The sequence below is a fragment of the Caretta caretta genome, chromosome 3, assembly GCF_965140235.1.
Source record: "Caretta caretta isolate rCarCar2 chromosome 3, rCarCar1.hap1, whole genome shotgun sequence".
Taxonomy (NCBI): Eukaryota; Metazoa; Chordata; order Testudines; family Cheloniidae; genus Caretta; species Caretta caretta.
In genome coordinates, this window is record NC_134208.1 from 49361690 (window position 1) to 49383210 (window position 21521).

Here is a 21521-nt window from a genome sequence, read left to right on the forward strand (position 1 = left end):
TACTTAGTCCATCTTTACTATTTGCTAAATAGTGGACCTCTGCTGGCTAGATTGCTGGCTCTGCAACGGCAGAACAAAAAATAGTAGGGTCCTGTATTGCCGGTTTCTAATAAAACAAAGAAAAAGCATCTCTCTAGCATCCAGAATTATACAAAAATAGAATCTGGAGTACATGCACTGTCAGATTATGGGCAGGTCCATCTTTAGTAACACTACTTGACACTTTTATAGCTTCCAAGGTTCTCAAAACACTTCAAAGACATCAAGGAGTTAAGCATCACAATACCCATGTGAGGTATGCACCATCTTATCCTTATTGTGCAGACGGAAAAACTGAGGCACAAAACAGTTAACTTACCTAATATCTCATAGGAAATCTATGTGAGACTTGATGATAGGACCCAGATTTCCTGACTCCAGCATTGTGTTTTAGCTACAAGACTTCCCCTCTTAGGTCCCATTTAGGCTTAAACCATATGTCAATGGCCCTGTAATGTTTTGCAAATGATTCTTTGTGTGAGAGCTGGAATTAAGTTGGGAAGATGTTTCATGTTCTACTCTCTCATTCATAAAAGCTTAATTGACAAATAAAAATTCCCTTCTTCCATTTTATATTGCAGTTCTTAGATCTGAAAAAATGATTGCATTCTTTTCACATATAATATATTTCTATATATCTATATTTCCCACTTCCTTTGTGGTATTGGGGATCAGATAGTGTTATTATCAAAAGTTCCACTCTTTTTGATTCTTTCTTTGGTATTTTTGTCAGGATTCAATAACAATTTTATTGTGTCTGTCTTGACAATATTAAGGTAAAGGAATGAGGGAATTAATGTTTCTGTAAAGTCAGCAATAACTGCAATGCCCTTAATTAGTGGTACACTGAGTCGTTTAGTATTTGTGGCATGTACTAGTTTTTTAACCTGTTTAATGTTTCTATAAATTATAATGCCACCGCAGATCATATCTGTATTCAGGCCTAAAATATGATCAGTTAGTGTGTTGGTCTGACTCTGCCTTTCTACGTGGTACTAGATGCGTACCATATATCCATCTAGATAGTTCAGATTTGAGCTTTGCATTTTCTACACAGAAGATTCCTATATTAGTTATTTAATCATTTGCGAAATTGTCCAGTTTGGTCTTTTGAATTAATCTGCTTTAGGAGAAGAAACAGGATGGCCACTAAACATGTCAGAACATGAAATCAAAGAGTGGATGAGTTAAAATATGTTATGTGATTTCTCAATCAGGTTTATTATGGGCAGCGCCAGTAGCATCACCCGTAGTTAAGGTTGCCCCCACTTTCCATTATAACGTTTTTTTGTTTTCAATCACCTATTTGCCAACTTATCTGTTAGGACTGAAATTTTCCATGCTGGATGTCTGGCTCTGGGTTTTTCTGTTTGTTTGTTTGTTTTAAGACTTGGGAGGTTTGAAAGGTTTCAGTTAAAATTATTTAGCCATTTATGAGAACAGGGTGGAGTGAATGTTGTTTTATCTCTGTTTAAAAAAAACCCTCTTACAATCATTCCAGTGGGAAACTATAGTGCTTCTATACATTTGTAAAAGGACTTGAAATTTCACAGGAAGGTCACTGGTATCAGGAATGTGCCTTTTACCATCTCTCTGAAAATTTGCCCAAATTATAAACCTGGGGGAAAAATAAACCCAACAGTTTTCACATACTCAGTCCAGAGTTCATTAGTGTTTTGGAGCTAAATTATGTGAAGATTCTGTCTCAACTGAGCATGGTCCAACCCAGAGCTACAGGGACAGAGAAGGTCATTTCTCATTCTTACTGCCGGGGGCTGCTGTGGTGCCAAGCATTGGAACTGAAAGCAGGGATACTATTTCTCCTGAGCTCTCAGTAGTCCCCAGTTGGTACCCAGACAGCATGAAGGAGGCTAAAATTTAAAAGATTATTAAAGTTGTAAAATCAAGCACTCAAAAGTTATGAAATTCCAGAATTAAGGTTGCCTGTGCAACCTTACTTCAGTCGCCTTGTGTGAATTCATTCAATGCACCCTTTAGTTACCTGATTGTATACTGTTTTTTACACAGGACCCCTGCCTCATACAGTGCACAGGATGGGTTTCAGACCTACACGGGGCTCCAAGTGGGTCAGAGAGTGATGAAGGCAGCAGCAGCAGCCGGGCATCCTCAAGACCCAGGTCCCTTTTCAGCAGGGTGTCTTCGTGGCCTGGTTCCCTATTGATAGATTTGAAGCAGCGGGAGTTGGGGCTGAAAGTGAAGGAGCTTCAGCTAGAGCAACAGAGACTAGTGGACCAGGAGAAGCAGAGAAAGCATGAACTGGAGATGCAGAAGTGGAGGGACAAGAGGACCCCCAGAAAGCTAAGTGGGGAAAGACAGCGGTATGCCAATTCCTCAGGGAACCTACATACCAAATTGTTGCCCCAGTTTAAGGGAGGAAAGATATAGATGCCTGCCTCAGTGCCTTTGAGAAGGCTTGCGATTTGAACTAGGTTGACCCTGGGGACTGGCTTCATTGTATCACCCTCTTACTCAGTCCCAAAGTTATGGAGGTCTATGGCCAGATGGATGGAGGTGATACTGGGGACTGTGAACAGTTCAGAAAGACTCTACTGCTGAAGTTTGAGTTGACCCCTGAGGCTTATTGGAAAAGGTTTTGGGGTGTGTAGAAGATCCAGTGTGTGACCTACATGGAAGCCACCACCTTAATGGGAGAATATCTCTACAAATGGGGCAAGGGTGCCTGTATCACTAGGCTGGGGGATTTATAAAACCTGGTTGGGTTGGAACAACTCTGAGATCTGTCCCCACAAGTTTAAAATGTGTGTAGTGGACAGGAAGCCTAAAGATCTGTAGCGTGCAGGCCAGTTGGCAACTGAGTTTGTGGACACTAGGTCTGAGTATAAAGAGACCGAAAGTAGAGTGGCCTAAGCATGGGACCTGGAAAAGGGAACCAATGGAGGCACCCGAAAAGTGGGATTTGGGTAAACCCAAAGTGGGGGGAGCAGCCGATACAGGTTGACCTCCTGCAAGGGATCTCAGAGACATGAGAGGTAATATCTGCAGGCGGACAGGGTATATGGAGTCAAAATGCCCAAGGTTTGATGAAACAAGGTTTGCTCAGGACAGAGAGGTTATGTCATACTCTGTCCAACCAAGAAGGCAGCCTGTAGCTCAGGCTCAGAGAGTGACTCAACTTTCAGAGGAGAGCAGTCACACAGCCAGCTTCTCAGGAGCACATGGGGTGGTAACAGACAAGCTCCCACTCCAGGCACCAATATACATGTCCTATTGTACTCTCCTGGGCTCAAACTCATCTGATTCCCAGTGGGAGTGGAAGATGGTAGTAAATGAGAAGACATTCATTCTCTAGAGAGTTTCTGGGATGAGAACCTTTGTGAAACCATGTGTGGTACAACCCCATCAAATGCTGAAGGGCTGTGTAACCTGGTTAAGGTTCCAAATATGGAGTCATTTGCTCTACCTGTTGCTCAGATCCCTGTGCAGACATTGGAAGGATCAGAGTGGCTGGGAGCTGGAGTTCTCCAGGTTACCAACTTTGACCTCCTTTTGGGGAATCACTGTATCACCTTAAGACAAAAATAAGTCTCTGATTCTACACCAGCCAAGGATTTGAACTATGCGAGCCAGAAGGCTCAGACTGGAAAGTGCAAATAGGTTGGCTGGCAGGGTGAAGAAGGGGTTTTTCCTCCTTGTTTGCAACACAAAGGAAAGGCTGTAACAGACACCTGTCTCTGAATGGGGCAGAGGAATGAACCCCATCCATCCCTACAAGAGAGATGTGAACCACACTGGCTCAGATGCTGAGACTAAGGGAGCAAACTCATGACCTACCCTCACTGGGAAAGTAGAGGCAGGGCTGAGCCCTGCGGTAGCTGAAACCCCAGATGGACGTGGGAAGACACAGGCAGGGAAGGAGGACTGCCAAAAATGACTGACCTGTCCTGTTCCTGTTGAGAGAAGCCCCAGTGAAGGGTGAAGCAACTGGATGGCTAGTTCTGGTAACAGACACACCTGGTCAGAGTGTCCATGGCCATGGTGTGTTCTCTTAACTAAGAGACCCTGAATCACAGCCCACTGGGAGGGTGGGCCAAGAGAGGACTCTGTCTTGGGGGTGAGAGCAACAGATTAACCCCAAAAGGGGATATAGGATCCTTGCATATGCATAGTCCTGGGGTTGGGACACAACTCCAGAGAGGGCCTGCCAATGTGCAGGAGCACCTTGCTTCCCTGGGAGACCAGAGCCCCAGAGATATGGCTGGGCTAAGATCAAATGCTCAAGGGGTCACTTCCTACCCTCACTTACGGGTCAGGTGATCCAAGACGACTTGGAGGAATGTGAGTTCACGACCCTCCTCACTCCCTTGAAGATGCGGGGGACAGGGTAGTGGCAGGACCCCATCCCAGTTTCAAACCCAAAGGTTTTGGGGTGGCAAAAGGGTGCAGGGCCTCATGAAGACTCCTCATGTGCCCCCTGCTATTGTCATGTAACAGACCAGACCTAAGAGAGGATGCAAAACTGCTGTGAACTGTGCATTGGAAACTGTAAGTTTGCTTGATGAGCAACTGTGCTATAAGAATCTTGAGACTGCCTGGTAGGACAGCTACCAAGGTGATGGGAAAGATGCTGGGGCATCTATGAATAACATTTGTGGGTTCAAACTTCCCCAGGTCACTGGTTAAAGGTTCCTCTGCCCAGTTTGGTCTCAAAGGGGGAAGAGATGTAATGGAATGGGAATTTTTTGTAATATATCTAGTCCTGTTTGTGCCTCAGTTTCTCCTGTATGCTGCATTGTTACCTAGAGGGTGGAAAAGGGCTGTTTGCTCTCAGGGCAGGTGAAGAAACATAGATATGGGGGGTCGCCCAGCTGTTTGAGTTGTGGTCCCCATATCAATGGAGGCTCTCAGAAGACAATGACAAATCTAATTGACTGGACATTGATACATAGCAACTGATGACCCAGAGGGCTATAGATTCCCCACCTCTCGGCAGGGGGCAGAGCAACATTCCCTCAAGTTGAGATCAAAGGACTGGAGAAGTGTCAGGTGGGGGGGATAAGTGTTCTCTGCTGGAAGGCAGTCAGGGCTCTCACCTGGAGTTTGACAAAGGTCAGATGGATGGACTGACAGAGCTTGAACCAGGGGTTCACTACAGCTTGGCTGGGCTCTGGGCTAATCAGAATGGACTATGCTTTAGCCTTCAGTTTTCTATACTGTCCTAAGGGATTTCCTATGCTGTGTTCCAGTTAATGAATAAACTCTACTGTTTTGACAATGCCATGCAAGTGTTGCTGCAAATGCTGGGCGAGGTGCAATTAATCCATGAAGAGTGTACAAGTCTCCATCAGGGGTCTGTCTCAGTTGCACTTGCTGAATGGAGCTCATGGTGTGAAGCAGGAGTGCTGCAGGTCCAAAGGTCCATTCTAAGGAGGAGGTGAAGCCGTAAGTCTTACCCTGGAGAAAGAGCGAGAAAGACCCCTACAGGGTCTGGAACACTGCAGAGCAGTGGTGGTCAACCTGCGACCCACAGGCCGCATGCAGCCTGTCAGAGTAATCCACTGGTGGTCTGCAAGACAGTTTGTTGACATTGACCGTCCACAGGCACGGCCGCCCGCAGCTCCCAGTGGCTGCAGTTCATCATTCCTGGCCAATGGGAGCTGCACGAAGCGGTGGCCAGCATGTCCCTGCAGCGCTCGCTGCTTCTTGCAGCTCCCATTGGCCAGGAATGATGAACTGCGGCCACTGGGAGCTGCAGGCGGCCGTGCCTGCGGATTGTCTATGTAAACAAACTGTCTAGCGGCCCACCAGTGGATTATCCTGACGGGCCACGTGTAGCCCACAGGTTGCCCACCACTGCTGCAGAGGTTCCTCCTAGAGACCGTTCCGTGATGCTGGGCAGGTCACTTACAAAATGTTCACAGTTGATCATGAATTATGTGTTTCCAGCACGAGATACCTGGGGTCAGATCTGCAGATGTGTCGGGTGCTCACATCTGCAGCTGAAGTTTGTGAGAGCTATGCTTTGAACATATTCTGTGCTATTAAAATGCTAAATACTCTGAAAAACAGGCCCTAGGTTTCTCAAGTTGGGCCCCTGAAGTCACCGGTCATTTGACATTTTTGGCCTTAATCTCTTTGTGCCTCTGTTCCTCAGCTGTACAATGTGCATATTAGTCACCCCATCTCACAGGGGAGTTGTGAAGATAAATTCATTAGTGTTTGTGAAACACTCAGAAATGGTAGTGAATACCACAGAAATGGCCTGAGGGAAATCAGTTTTGAATTCAATGCAGGCTTTGGATGATGTGCATTTAAATAAGGCCTGGGGCAACACACTGAATGAAGAGGATAAAAAAGAAGTATTGAACTACTACTCACTCATTCACTGAATGAGGCAGTGGCCCTGTGAAAAAAGTAGTACACAATCATGTAATTAAAGACTGTCATAATGCATACACACAGAGGGCTGAATTAAGTTTGCATTGGCTACCTTAATTCTGGCATTTTCTAATTTGTGAGTGCTTGACTTTGCAACCTTAATATCCTTTTAACAAAGTTTTTTGAAATAAATAAGGGCTGTTAAAGAAGCTGCTCAGGGGTTTAAAGTGTCAGAATAAGTCTAGGGGAAGATGCATTAGGTGAGGCAGTGAAAGGGAGATTATAAATTAATTTATCCCGTGATTCCTCAGTTTCAGATCTATATAGAACCTCACATACCGTACACGTATACACACACCTACATCCCACACCATCTTTTATAACCTCTATGAATACAAAGGCTTTAATACATTAAAAAACAAAACAAACATCTGTCTTTATTTAAAGATTTGCATAATAACAACAAATAGAAACTGAAACTGACTAAACAGATCAGACTAGTTTCACTATCCAAAATATATATGAAGAATTAAAAGTAAATGAAGAAATGTTGACAGGCAAAACTAAAAACTGTAAGGCCCTTGTCCATTAGTGATACAGCACCACTTGTGGATTGTGGCCCAAAAGCAGCAGTAGTTGGCTGTGGGACACCCCACTAGTGGCATAGCTGGTAGTCTCCTAGTTAAAAATCAGGTTTGAAACTGGCATTGTAGAAAATGTTACTATATACTGTATAATAATAATAATAATTAATAATAAATAAAGTGTGGTATCTCCGCAGAGCTTGTGATTAGTTTTAATACAGTTTATGTGCTCCTTTTTCAGAGCTAAACACAAAGGTTTTTAACTATGAAACAGTCCTAATCTAATTCCTAACTGGGTTGGGGTGGCTGCTGTTAAACTGCACTTTATCCAATTAGCACACCAATGACTGTTTCACTTAGCATATTGTGTTATTTGCTCTACTTCACTTCCCAGCTTGACTTTCGTATAAAGAAATGTTGAGCAGTGTGTTACATCAATTACAATATGGCAGGCACTATAGTCTGGTGTATGGGATTTGTATATCTTTGTATTTTTTGATACTTCACCTTATGGCTCAAGAACCATTATGGTCCCAATTAACCTTGCTTTATGTGCTATGTGGGTTTTAAGACAGTTGAGCTATTTCACTCGAAAAATTACTTTCGCACAAAACTTGATCATTTCAGCCAATACAGACCAAACTGAGAACTAGTGGTTTATTACCTTATTATGCATTAAAAGAGAACACATATAGCTGCTGAATATAGGATTGAAAGGGGAGAGATGCGGTTACTAAATATAGTCATACTTTAGCTTCTTCCAGGACTGCTCTGTGATGGGTGGGATCACAGAAACCCCCCTGGGGCTGCCAACTGATGTGCCAAGACTACTCATGCCCCTGCCTTCCCTGGCAGCTTGGGACTCCAGAACCCTTCCTGGTTGTGCCAGACACGCTTGCCGGCTACAAACACAGACCCAGGTCTGAACCACATCCCACAAACTGCAGGCTTCACTGAAAACAGCTTAAGAAGTGTTCCTGTCTGTAACACTCAGATGCCCAACTTCCAATGGGCTCCAAACCACAAATAAATCCATTTTACCCTGTATAAAGCTGATACAGGGTAAACTCATAAATTGTTTGCCCTCTATAACACTGACAGAGAGATATGCACATCAATTCCCCCACCCCCAGGTATTAATATATACTATGGGTTAATTAATAAGTAAAAAGTGATTTTATTAAATACAAAAAGTAGGCTTTAAGTGGTTCCAAGTGATAACAGACAGAACAAAGTGAATTACCAAGTAAAATAAAACAAAACACACAAGTCTAAACCTAATCCAGTAAGAAGCTGAATACAGATAAAATCTCACCCTCAGAGATGTTTCAATAAGGTTCTATCACAGACTGGACACCTTCCTTTCCCCTGGTACAGCCCTTGTTCCAGCAGAGGTGGTAGCTCTGGAACAAGGTTTAAGATGGATTTCAGTACCAGGTGACCTGGTCACATGTCCTGTGAGACCCCAAGCCTTCATTCCTCCCAGCCTGACTCACAGGAAGGCCTGCAAACAAACAGAGCCATCCACAGTCAGTTGTCCTGGTTGATGGGAGCCATCAAGATTCCAAACCACCATTAATGGCCCACACTTTCCATAACTACAATAGGCCCTCAGAGTTATATTTCATATTTCTAGCTTCAGACACAAAAATGATACATACATACCAATCGGATGACCACACTCACTACATTATAAGCTTTGTAATGATACCTTACAAGAGACATTTTGCATGAAGCATATTCCAGTTACATTATATTCATACTCATTAGCATATTTTCATAAAATCATATAGAATGCAACATCACATGCTCCATACACTTGAATGCTATATGGGGACTTTTAAAAGATGAAGATTATCTATATTATTTTGGCATAGCAACCTGTAATAATTGAAACTATATTTTAAAGACCCTCAAGAAATTCATAAACTTGAATGCCACTAATTTCTTTTGGCAAAGAAACTGTTCAGAATACAGACTATGGAAAAGTGGCCAGCTGATAAACCTATCTGTTTTTTGTCTTCTTTGTTTTTTGAAAATGGCATTTCCTACAAAGTTGATGTGGCTTTTTAAGACAAACCCTCATAACATGATATGCTGATTTTTTTTAGGTTCTTGTATATGAAAACTATATCATCTAAGAATTATGATTTAAGCCAGGCAGTCAATATCTGGAAAACAAGTAAAATTCTTATACTTTAAGTGAAGTAAAACAGATATATATTTTTGATGGCTATACTGTCTGAATTTATTTATTTTGATTTATGGAAATGCTAAAAAGGGCTTTCATTCACCTAGACTGTAACATAAAAATACACCCGATATGCAGCAATGGAAGATAAACCCCCATAACACTTCTTACTCCTTACCCAGCCTTACGTTTCCAATCCCCCCTCCTCCCGTTTCAAATGCCTGGGAAAAAACTGAGCCATGGACTGTGTTGTGAGGGTCATCAGATTTCAGACTAAAGTGGGGGAGTGAATTCTAAAGCCATCGAGTTCTCACTAAAAATGTGCTGCTGGCAGCCCTGTCTCATTTACACCAATAGGGTTCCAACTTGAGGGCCTCTGTTGATTTCAGCTGTGGCAAATATGATACAGGGAGAGAGATGGTCTCTCAGGTACATGGATCCTAAACCATTTAGGGCCAGATTTTTTAAGGTATTTAGGTGCATAGTGGCATTTTCAAATGCATTTAGGTACCTAAAGCTCATTGGTTTCAAAGTAAGTTAGACATCTGGATGCTTCTGAAAATCCCACTAGGTGCCTAAATGCCTTTTAAAAATCTGGCCCTTAGGGCTTTCACAATCAAAATTGACACCTTAAATGATGTAATAGTTTGTCATGCTAAGAGAAATGTAGAAAATCAGAAAAGTGTCAGCCCCTATGCCCCACCTGATTTAACGCTGCTTCCAATAGGCCAGGGCTGGAGGAAGGGGAGTTCTTTGCAGTACAGCCCCAGTATGACCATGTTTACTGGGAGTCTGGAGAGAGCTGCAAGGGATACAAAGCCATAGGTGCTGACTTTTGTTTTTGCTGGTGGGTGCTTTTGAAGAGGTGTTTGTGTCTGGGGGGCAGGAGGGAGAGGGCTCTGAGTTTTGGGAGCGGGAGGCTATTTTCAGAATATTTACACACTTCTTTCATATTCTAGTTATTGAATGTGTCTGTCATTGGTATCTTTACTATTTTAATAATGATTACATTGTTGTGAATGACATAATTACATTATCATGAATTACAGTATATTAAAATCATTGCAATCACCTACAAGCTATTTTTAGTAATGTCCTAGTTTAAAGATATTATGTCTCACTGTAGCATTCTGGATGAAACTGTCCGCAATCTTATTTACATCTAGTTCCCTGGTATGGTCTAGATGTACGTTAAGGACAGTTACCTTATTCAGTTGCTTCTGTCCTATTGCTGACTGGAGATAATTTTTAAGTTGGAGAATGAGCATTCCACTGTTCAGGATGACACAGGCACATTGAAAAGGATTCTTATAAATCTGTAGTACTCTGGAAGCACTATACAAATGACTCCAAGATCTCTTTCTTGACAGGTAACAGCTAATTTAGGCCCTATCATTTTGTATGTATAGTTGGAGTTATGTTTTGCCATGCAGATTGCTTTGCGTTTAACGTTGAATTTCATCTGCCATTGTGTTGCCCATTCACCCAGTTTTGTGAGATCCCTTTGTAACTCTTTGTAACTCTATGGACTTTTCCTCATAGGTAAGGCCAATGTAGTCCTTGATGTGCTGCCTCCCTGGAAATGTGAAGACTCAGGCAGGAAAGCTGGCATTAAAGAAAAACTCAGTGATCTGAGTTGAATTTTGGAGATTGTTTGCAAATTGTTTCACATTTTAATTAAACACAGATATAGCTGTGAAGAAATTGTCTTATTCTAAACAAATATTCATTTTAGAACATGATGGATTAGCAAGTATTAAAAACCAATTAATAAATTGGTCTAAAATAAACAATTGTGAAGAAAGGAAAAGGAGGAGGTTTCATACTGTGATCAGCCTACAGAGCAAAGTTGGCTTATGGCTCCTCAAGGACTGATTAGTCATATAAAGACTTTCACGGTAGCAGAACACACATATATTAGATATAAATTTATTTGAAGCTCAGCTCTGTTCATGAAATGCATTTTCCCAGAATGACTTTTTTTTGTCTGCCAAAAATGTCTACAGGGTCTCCTTGCCCCAGCCCCAGCAGCTACTAAACAGAACTCTGGGCATGAAAGTGTCACGGCATTGGTCGTATAAATCAGAGACTCTTAGGTTCTCAACATCAAATTTCTGCCAAAGCTGAGGCAAAGGTACTCCCTTCTCATGCCCACATAAGAAGTTCAGTCCACTGTAATGACAGAAGAATTCAACTGGGCATGCTGAGATGAAGGCATTACCCATGATCGGAGTGAGGGAGGAGAGAAAAGAAAAGGGCTCTCTCAAGCTGCTGATCAGTAACTGTTTGGGCAGGTCCGCTTCAATGCAGCCTTAAAACTGCAGATGTTTAAAAACTAAAGTAAAAAATTCTAAACACTGATCATAGCCCTGCAGTGAGTCTATATTGTGGTAGCACCTAGAGGCCAGGCAGGTTCGGGGCCCCGTTGTGCTAGGAGCTGTACAAACATATAGAAAATGACTCAGAAAGAAGCTCTTCCCATACTGGAGGAACAAGACAGAAGGAAAAAAGGAATACTGAGAGATTTTAAGGCCAGACAAGACATTAGATCTTTTAGTCTGACCTTCTGCATAACACGGCCATAGAATATCATCCAGAAATTGCTACAAAACTGAATGTTTATCAAGCTCAGTAACTTTGGGTTGAACTACCACATATCTTTTAGGAAGTTATGGAGAAAGAAGGAGAAAGGCAGAATTTTCTGATAGCAAACCCATGGTTTTTTTTTAAGTGACTATCTTCATCTTCTAGTCAGCTGGCTCCTTTCTGCCCCTTTGGCTTGCTCTTTCTCTTTCACACTCTAGCTCTGAGCTGTAAGACGCCTTCTCTCCACTGTCTGGTCTGGTCATGTAGCTTGAGTGCTATTGTTACCCTTACTCTTCAGCCATGCTGAAAGGCATTGCTTCTTCCTGATTCCACACACAGCAGTGAATTGCGATTGCCTGGCTGTAGCACAACCTGTGATCCAGAGAACAGCTCAGACAGAGTTGGAAATTTGAAAAGTCTCCTTCTCTTAGAAACTTCCTAAAATAAAGTTATCTCATCCTTAAAGCTAGAGGGAATATTTTTTCAGCAATGTAATACAGATAATTAATCAAGTAGATAAAATAACAGCAATATAAAAGTGGGTGAAGAATATGTCGTAATGCAGGGAGGGCAGTGACATGGTGACATTATTCATAGAGACGGACACTAGAGCAGTGGTTCTCAAACTGTGGGTCGAGACCCCAAAGTGGGTTGCAACCCTGTTTTAATGTGGTCGCGAGGGCTGGCATTAGACTTGCTGGGGCCCGGGGCCAAAGCCAAAGACTGAACCCCAGCACCCGGGGCCAAAGCTGAAGCCTGAGGGCTTCAGCCCTGGGTGGTGGGGCTCAGGTTACAGGCTCTCCCACCTGGGGCTGAAGCCCTTGAGTTTTGGCTTTGGACCCCCTGCCACGGCGGTGGGGCTTGGGTGGGTGGACTCAGACTTCAGTCCCTGCTCCTGGGGTATGTCGTATTTTTGTTGTCAGAAGGGGGTCACAGTGCAATGAAGTTTGAGAACCCCTGCACTAGAGAGATAGAAGTTTTAAAACCTGTCTCTTGCCCTAGGCATGTTTTAGTTTGCTGTTCAGCACAGTTTTTCCAGTGGTTTTAGTTGTTGCTGAAAAACAACAACTATAATAATAATAATATAATATAATAAAATTATTAAAAATCCAGGGGAAAAAAAACAGTTTTTTTCCTGGAAGTCTCTGATACCTCAGATAAAAGAGAATCTTATGCTAGATGCCTGCTTGCCTGTCTAATCTGTCTTTCATCGTCACCATCATAGTGTTTTATTTGAGCAGCTACTGGTCAGCTTACTGTACAATTACCTGTTAGTGTGTGTGTGAAGGGACATAGTGGGTTAACATTTCTTTTATTCCTTCAGTTTCTTAAGTAATAATTGTGCTTTTGTTCTGGCAGAGCAGCTCTGCTGTCCTTGCCTCCTGTAGGAGTGACAGGTTTTCTAGCTCCTTTGTCCTCTCTGACAGTCAGGTTTCCATCAATGTTCAGTCTGCTACTTCCCCCCAAGGGGAGATTTTCCATTTGCTTCTGTAGTTTTCATTCTTGCTGTGTGACATATGTGATAAGATCAAGCAGGCCAAGGCTTGCAGGTCTGTTTCCTCTCCTTGGCTCAATCACCTACATTTATGTAGGTTTCAGAGTAGCAGCCATGTTAGTCTGTATTCGCAAAAAGAAAAGGAGTATTATTTGTTAGTCTCTAAGGTGCCACAAGTACTCCTTTTCTTTTTACATTTATGTAGTTGTAAATGCTCATGGCTGCTGGCCTGCCCTTCCCCCCACTCCTTTAGTTTTTCTTCCCTGTTGTTCTACTGGGTGAATAATGAGGCAGGGCCCCTGAACTCTCCTATTCCATCCCACTCAGAACCATGTTTTCACCCCAACTGCAAATTAGAACTGGGTTTATTTCCAAGTTTTTCAAAACTCCAGGTATAAATCTCCATGTTAACATTTCTACCATAATTCTTTAACCTTCTTTTAACTTTCCAGTTTCTCTGAGAAACCTGGAGGTTGTGCTCTAGTTTTAAATGCTTGTCCCCCAGACCTCTCCTTCCACTTTTGAGGATACTGAGTGGGTGGGAGGGAGGGGAGAACCAGAGAACAATACTTTTAAAGTTTTATGTGCCCTCCCGCTCCAAAAGGATCTGAGAGCCTGACAAGACAGCTGTATTATTTGTGTGGAGATTTGTTTTCCATTTGGGCACGGTGAACAAAAGGCGTTTGTAAGCTAAAACAAAAATGAAACCACATTTTTATGTGCACTTTTTTCCCTTATGGATTTATTTCCTTTTTCTTTATAAAGTACCTACAGTGCTGTTGGCTAAAAAGGATTTGGCTTGCTGCAGTGTGATGTGCCAGAGTTTAAGGGACTGGGCAAGGTATGATGAGATTTTTTTGTTTTTGACACATTTTAGCTTCATAAATTAATATAACTGACTTCCTACTCTAGGCCTGGGAGAGTCAGAGCTCCCACTGCACTCCTTCTCTGAGTGGAGTATCCAATCCTTCCTGTAGCCCATTCTTGTTTTCTGGCTGCTGATTTTAAGTTAAGTGATTCCCTCTAGAAGCAACATAGCCATAGTTGCTGCTTCTGTTGTGCAGCATACTGCAAAGCTGGAGGCAATTCCAACAACCAGTTATAATATTGAACACGCACACTGCATCCAATATAATCTTCTAAAGCCTGATCCTGCTTGGTGATGAGTGACTGAAGCAAGTTGCTGAGTGCCCTTAAATTCTATTAACTTCCATGGGATTTCAGGATCTTCATTACCTCTCTGGATGGGCCCTTATTTCCCACAGTGCATTTTCATACTTAGGATTTGTCTATGTAGAAATTTTTTTGATGTTATACTGATACAATTATACTGGTATAGATAAACCACTATACTTAAACTGGTATAACTCCTTGTGAGGACACTTTTATTCTTGAATAAGAGTGTCTGCGCAAGGAGTTATACCAGTTATTCTAGAATAAGAGTGGCATTTTTTTTATCTGAGATTAAACCACTTTCAGAGTGGCTTAAACTAAGCTGAATAAAGGCCATTTTATACTGGAATAAGAGTGTCCACACAGGGAGTTATACTGGTATAACTAAAGTGCTTTAAATTCACACCCTCCCTTATAGTTATATCAATTCCCTGTATAGACAAGATTTTCTAGTATAGCAATACAACACTTTTCTGTGTGCCCATAGAAAGAACCTGTCCTCTATTTTGAGACATCCTCTAATCCAGTGTTTCCCAAACTTGGGACGCCGCTTGTTCAGGGAAAGCCCCTGGTGGGCTGGGCCGGTTTGTTTACCTGCCGTGTCCACAGGTTTGGCCGATCGCAGCTCCCACTGGCCGCAGTTTGCCGCTCCAGGCCAATGGGGACTGCAGGAAGCGGCAGCCTGTACATTCCTCGGCCCACGCCGCTTCCTTCAACCCCCATTGGCCTGCAGCGGTGAACTGCAGCTAGTGGGAGCTGCGCTCGGCCGAACCTGCAGATGTGGCAGGTAAACAAACCGGCTCGGCCTGCCAGGGGCTTTCCCTGAACAAGCGGCGTTCCAAGTTTGGGAAACACTGCTCTAATCCTTTGTTCAGCTCCTAATGTCTCATGATGCATTTTCAGTGAGGAGCTACTAAGGCTACCCTATAGCTTATGTCGGCAGAACTTACGTCACTTGGGAGTGTGAATAAACGACCCCCCTGAGTGACATGAATTACACCAACGTAAGTGCTGGTGTTGGCACTCCGGCCATCATAGCTTCTCTCGCTTGTAGTGGTGGTTTTATTATGCCGACAAGAGAGCGCTCTTTTGTTGGTACAGAGTGTCTTCACTAAATGTACGTGTAGACGTGCCCGAAGAAACATCGGATTACATAACTCATATTGGGCCATATGAGTTAACTCTGGTGAGTGCACGAGTGAAGGGAGCTTTCAGGGAGACAGTTATGGATTCCTGATTCTCTGCCTAGCATAGGTTAGTGCAGCGAAATATAGAGGTAGATTGATAGATTTCAAGGCTGCAAGGGACCATTGTGATCATGTTGTCTGATGACTTGTTACTTTCCATTTCCCCATCGAACTTCCTCAAAATAATTCCAAGAGCATACCTTTTAGAAAAACTTCCAATCTTAATGTAAATATTGTCAGTGAGGGAGAATCCACCATGACCTTTGGTAAATTCTTCCAGTGGTTAATTAGCCTCAGAGTTAAAAATGTGTTCCTAATTTCCAGTCTGAATTTGTCTAGCGTCAACTTCAAGCCACTGGATTGTGTTAAATGTTCTCTGCTAAACAGAAGAGGGCATTATCAAATATTTGTTCTCCATGTAGGTACTAATAGATTGTAACTTTTTATTTCAACTTTTTTTTGTTAATCTAACTAGATTGAGCTCCTTCAGTTTATCACTATATGGCATGTTTTCTAATCCTTTAATCATTCTCTGAACCTCCTCTAATTTAGCACATCCTTCTAGACTTGTGGACACCAGAACTGAACCCAGCATTTTAGCAGCCGTCATACCAGTGCCAAAAATGGAGTGACAATAACTTCTCTACTCCTATTCATGATTTCCCTGTTTGCGCATCCAAAGACTGCATTAGCCCTTTTGGCCACAGCGCCTCTCTAGGAGCTCATGTTCAGCTGGTTATCTACCATAAAGAAAAGGAGGACTTGTGGCACCTTAGAGACCAACAAATTTATTTGAGCATAAGGTTTCGTGAGCTACAGCTCACTTCATCGGATGCATGAAGTGGAAAATACAGTAGGGAAATTTTATATACACAGAGAACATGAAACAATGGATGTTACCATACACACTTTAACAAGAGTGATCAGATAAGGTGAGCTATTACCAGCAGGACAGAAAAAAAAAACCTTTTGTAGTGATAATCAAGGTGGGCCATTTCCAGCAGTTGACAAGAACGTCTGAGGAACAGTATGGCGGGAAAATAAACATGGGGAAATAGTTTTACTTTGTGTAATGACACATCCACTCCCAGTCTTTATTCCAGTCTAAATTAATGGTGTCCAGTTTGCAAATTAATTCCAATTCAGCAGTCTCTCATTGGAGTCTGTTTTTGAAGTTCTTTTGTTGAAGAATTGCCACTTTTAGGTCTGTAATCGAGTGACCAAAGAGACTGAAGTGTTCTCCGACTGGTTTTTGAATGTTATAATTCTTGACGTCTGATTTGTGTCCATTTATTCTTTTACGTAGAGACTGTCCAGTTTGGCCAATGTACATGGCAGAGGGGCATTGCTGGCACATGATGGCATATATCACATTGGTAGATGTGCAGGTGAATGAGCCTCTGATAGTGTGGCTGATGTGATTAGGCCCTATGATGGTGTCCCTTGAATAAATATGTGGACAGAGTTGGCAACGGGCTTTGTTGCAAGGATAGGTTCCTGGGTTAGTGGTTCTGTTGTGTGGTGTGTGGTTGCTGGTGAGTATATGCTTCAGGTTGGGGGCTGTCTGTAAGCAAGGACTGGCCTCTCTCCCAAGATCTGTGAGAGTGATGGGTCGTCCTTCACTTTAGATCCTTGATGATGCGTTGGAGAGGTTTTAGTTGGGGGCTGAAGGTGACGGCTAGTGGCGTTCTGTTATTTTCTTTTTTGGGCCTGTCCTGTAGTAGGTACTACTTCTGGCTCTGTCAATCTGTTTTGTCACTTCAGCAGGTGGGTACTGTAGTTGTAAGAATGCTTGATAGAGATTTTGTAGGTGTTTGTCTCTGTCTGAGGGGTTGGAACAAATACACACTGTAATGAGAGTGATCAGGTAAGGTGAGCTGTTACGAGCAGGAGAGAAAAAAAAACACCTTGATAATCTTGATAAGCTTATCAAGGTGTTTTTTTTTCTCCCCTGCTGGTAATAGCTCACCTTACCTGATCACTCTCATTACAGTGTGTATGCTAACACCCATTGTTTCATGTTCTCTGTGTATATAAAATCTCCCCACTATATTTTCCACTGCATGCATCCAATGAAGTGAGCTGTAACTCACGAAAGCTTATGCTCAAATAAATTTATTGTCTCTAAGGTGCCACAAGTACTCCTTTTCTTTTTGCGGATACAAACTAACATGGCTGCTACTCTGAAACCTGGTTATCTACCATGACCCCCAAATCTTTTTCAGAGTAAGTGCTTCCCAGGGTAGCAGCCCTCATCCTGTAAGTGGAGCCCACTTCTTTGTACCTAGATGTATAGATTTACATTTAGCCATATTAAAATGCATATTGTTTGGTTGGCCCAGCTTTCTAAGTGACACAGAGTTCTTCATTATTTACCACTTCCCCAATTTTTGTGTCATGTGCAGACTTTATAAGTGATGATTCTGTGGTTTCTTCCAGGTTATTTATAAAAATGTCAAATAGTGAGGGGCCAAGAATTGATCCCTGCTAGACCCCATTAACGAAACAGTCCCTTGATGATGACCTTCCATTTACGATTACATTTTGAGACCTATCAGTTAGCCAGCTTTTAATCCACTTAATATATGCCATATTGATTTTATATCATTCTATCTTTTAAAACAAAAGTTCCCCAAGGGACCATTCCCCAGCTCGGTTTTTTTTTTTAACTGCATCAGTCTCTAATCTCTCCCCATTCTCGCCCTAACCTGTCCCCAGTATACCCCATTTGTGGGGAGGGAGGTGTAAGAACTGGTTCCATTGGCTCTACACCTGCTGAAGATTTTCCCACACTGCAGAATCCCCATCAAGGTGGTTACAGATTTCTGAACAAAGGGAGTAGGGTGAGACTCAGAATCTGACAACTTTGTCTGTGACAGTAATCATACAAAGGATCATATCCTGCAATACAAACATACTGTTTTGTACTGCACTGTTGGGAGGTGTGCCTTATAAACAACCTTTGTCTTGTGTGTTTCATGCATAGTCATTTATTTCTTTGAAATGCAAATGGTCTCCCGATATGGATCTACAAGGTTGCTGAATAACTTAATTTAATCTCACCAATATTTTTTTTAAAATCATGTCATAATAACATACAGATAATAACAATAACATAATAAGTCCTTGGTGCTTACGTAGCCATTTATAAATGTTCAGTAGTTGATGCCCAAAATTCCCCTGTGAGAGAAGGACACAAATATTACTATATTCATTGTACAGAGTGGAAACTGAGAATGACAGAAGTTCAATGAATCCCCAAGACCACCCAATGAATCAGTGACAGACTTGAGATTAGACTTCAGGCGCTCTAGTCTCCCAGCCCCATGCTCAATCTACTAGAGCAGGGGTCAGCAACCTATGGCACGCGTGCCAAAGGCAGCACATGAGATGATTTTGAGTGGCACTCACACTGCCTGGTCCCGGCCACCGGTCCTGGGGGCTGTGCTGCCGGCCTGGGGACCTACTGCCAGCCCCCTGCCACCTGGGGTCCCGTCTGCCAGCCCCCACTCAGCCCGCTGCTGGCCCCAGGTCCCAGCCACAAGTTCCGGGAGCTCTGCTGCCATCCTGGGGTCCCGGCCGCTGGCCTGGGGCTCTGAAGCCACCCCTAGCTGAGGCCCATTGGCCCCAGCCTGGGGCAGTGAAGGGTGCAGACAGGGGCAAGAGAGGGCACAGCTCAGCACCCCCACCTTAAAAATTGTTCCAATGCCACTGTACTGGGATATTTTTAAGTCTTGATTTGTTGCTTACATTACTATCATGTCACGTGGAACAGCACATTGCGTTTGACATTCTGCTTGCTGTCTGTCATGATTTTTCCCCCCACTGTCAGTTGAGGGGTACGTTTGACAAAATGTCAGCTCTTAAGAAAGCAAAGTTAGATGTCCATTCATCTCCCTTCACAGCAACATTTGGTGGCTAAGTCATGGCAAGGTTTTGGTGCACTTGGTAAACTGTTTTGATGCAATCAAGGCCTTTCTGTTGCAAAAAGGACAAAACTACCCTGAACTGGATGATGACAAATGGCTGTGTAATCTCATGTTTCATCACTGCTCACGTAAACGAACTCAACCTCCGTCTCCAGAGTGCAGGGCAAACAGTTCTAGATCTTTATGAAACCTGGACGGCATTTGTTGTAAAACCAGCAGTTTTTTCTCAGGATGTTTGAACTTCAACTTTCTGCTACTTCCAACACATAAAAGAGCTATCAACATGTTGCACTGTCAGTGTTGATGAGATTGTAATGTACATGCAACAACTGGAATCAGAATTTTCTGACAGATTTCAAGATTTCCAGTGATTTGGCCCAATGCTTTCTTTTCTAATTAAACCTGAAAAGTTCAATAAAAGCGAATTGGATTTGTCTGTATTTCAGTGGATGGGTGTTGAAGATTTCGAAATGCAGCTCATTCAGTTAAAAAGCTCAGAATTGTGGGCATCAAAGTTTGGAGATCCACGGAGTGCATTTAAAGCTACGAAGAGAGATCATGGGGACTCTATTCTGACCTGATGGACATCTCTGCCAGTGAAATTTAACTGTTTGAAGAAAATTGTGTTTGCAATGCTTTCAGCATTTGGATCCGCATACCTGTGTGAACAGGTATTTTCACACATGAAATCTGTCCTCTGTCCCTCTTAGAGCCAGTTAACAACTGATCACTTAGAAGCCTGTGTCCACCTTAAACTATCCAAATACGTGCCAGACATTGGACACCGGACATTGGAAAACTCAGCAAGGAAAAGCAAGGGCATTTTAATTTAATTTTAAATGAAGCTTCTTAAACATTTTAAAAACCTTATTTACTTTACATACAACAATAGTTTAGTTATATATTATACAGAGAGACCTTCTAAAAACATTAAAATGTGTTACTGCCACGCGTAACCTTAAATTAGAGTGAATAAATGAAGACTTGGCACACCACTTCTGAAAGGTTGCCTACCCATGTACTAGACCATTCTGCTTTTCCTGTACCCTTCATTGCAGTCCAGACAAGATTTTTTTATTTGCTTAATGTTTCACTCAATACATTGTAAGAACATGACTAATAATTTATTAATCTGTGAATACTATGCAAATATGTACAGCAAGAAATTAAATCACGTATGCCATTTGACATTTTGGTTTACTTGTTAATATCAATATAAACTTGACATTAACACTAGTTTACAGAATTGTACACATTAAGAAAGCACCGATTTACATTGGTGTGTGGATAAATCAAATCATATGGCCTGAACTGAGGTTTGGAAAACATTACATGCAATCCAGAATGTGTTTGGAAACTGGAGGACTCTGTTCCAAGCACTAATTTATACCTTAGGGTAGCTTCATTTATCATAGTGATATTTAAGACAGCAGATTATTCATAATTTACTTTTTATGTTTTGAAATGATTTGACCCAGAATCATTGGAGTTTGGCACCAAACTAAACTAGAGCCAGAATATTCAAAGGGTGGTAAGAATCAATTGCCATATAAAGCCCGCAAACTCTAGGGGAAAAAACCTTACTTATTTAAGATAAGATAGCTCCTCCATGCACAATCCTAATTGCTTGCCTTTCCAAAACCACAGTGAAAACTGACAAATGCCCAAACCATGCAGCCCCCTTATCCTGCAAGTTCTGCTTTGTCTTTAATGGGATTGAGGTTGCTTGTCACTTCTCAGGAGCTACTCAGGTACAGTAAGATCAAATCCTATTGCCTTGGTGAAGAAAGAGACTCTGGAATTCAGGGAGGGAAGGGAATGAAAGGTGGCTGCCCAAAGCCAGCAGGCAGATTTACTTAGGTAACTTACTGGCATGTGCAGTGAGGGAAAAAAACCAAAATCCTTTCCTTTGAGCTACAGTAAAAGGAAATTAGCCTTAGCAGAGTTGTAGTGAGAGGTGAGTGAACCCTGAACAGAGCT

The 21521-nt window shown here is 42.4% G+C and overlaps 1 long non-coding RNA gene across 1 annotated transcript in view; it reads left to right on the top strand.

The window, feature by feature from the left end:
- The window catches only part of LOC125634456 (uncharacterized), a 37870-nt gene extending 17236 nt beyond the window's left edge, over positions 1 to 20634 (top strand). The window contains exon 3 of the long non-coding RNA XR_007355930.2: positions 19988 to 20634. This is a non-coding gene — a long non-coding RNA (uncharacterized LOC125634456). The remainder of the gene's footprint in view (positions 1 to 19987) is intronic.
- Positions 20635 to 21521: the final 887 nt, after the last annotated feature.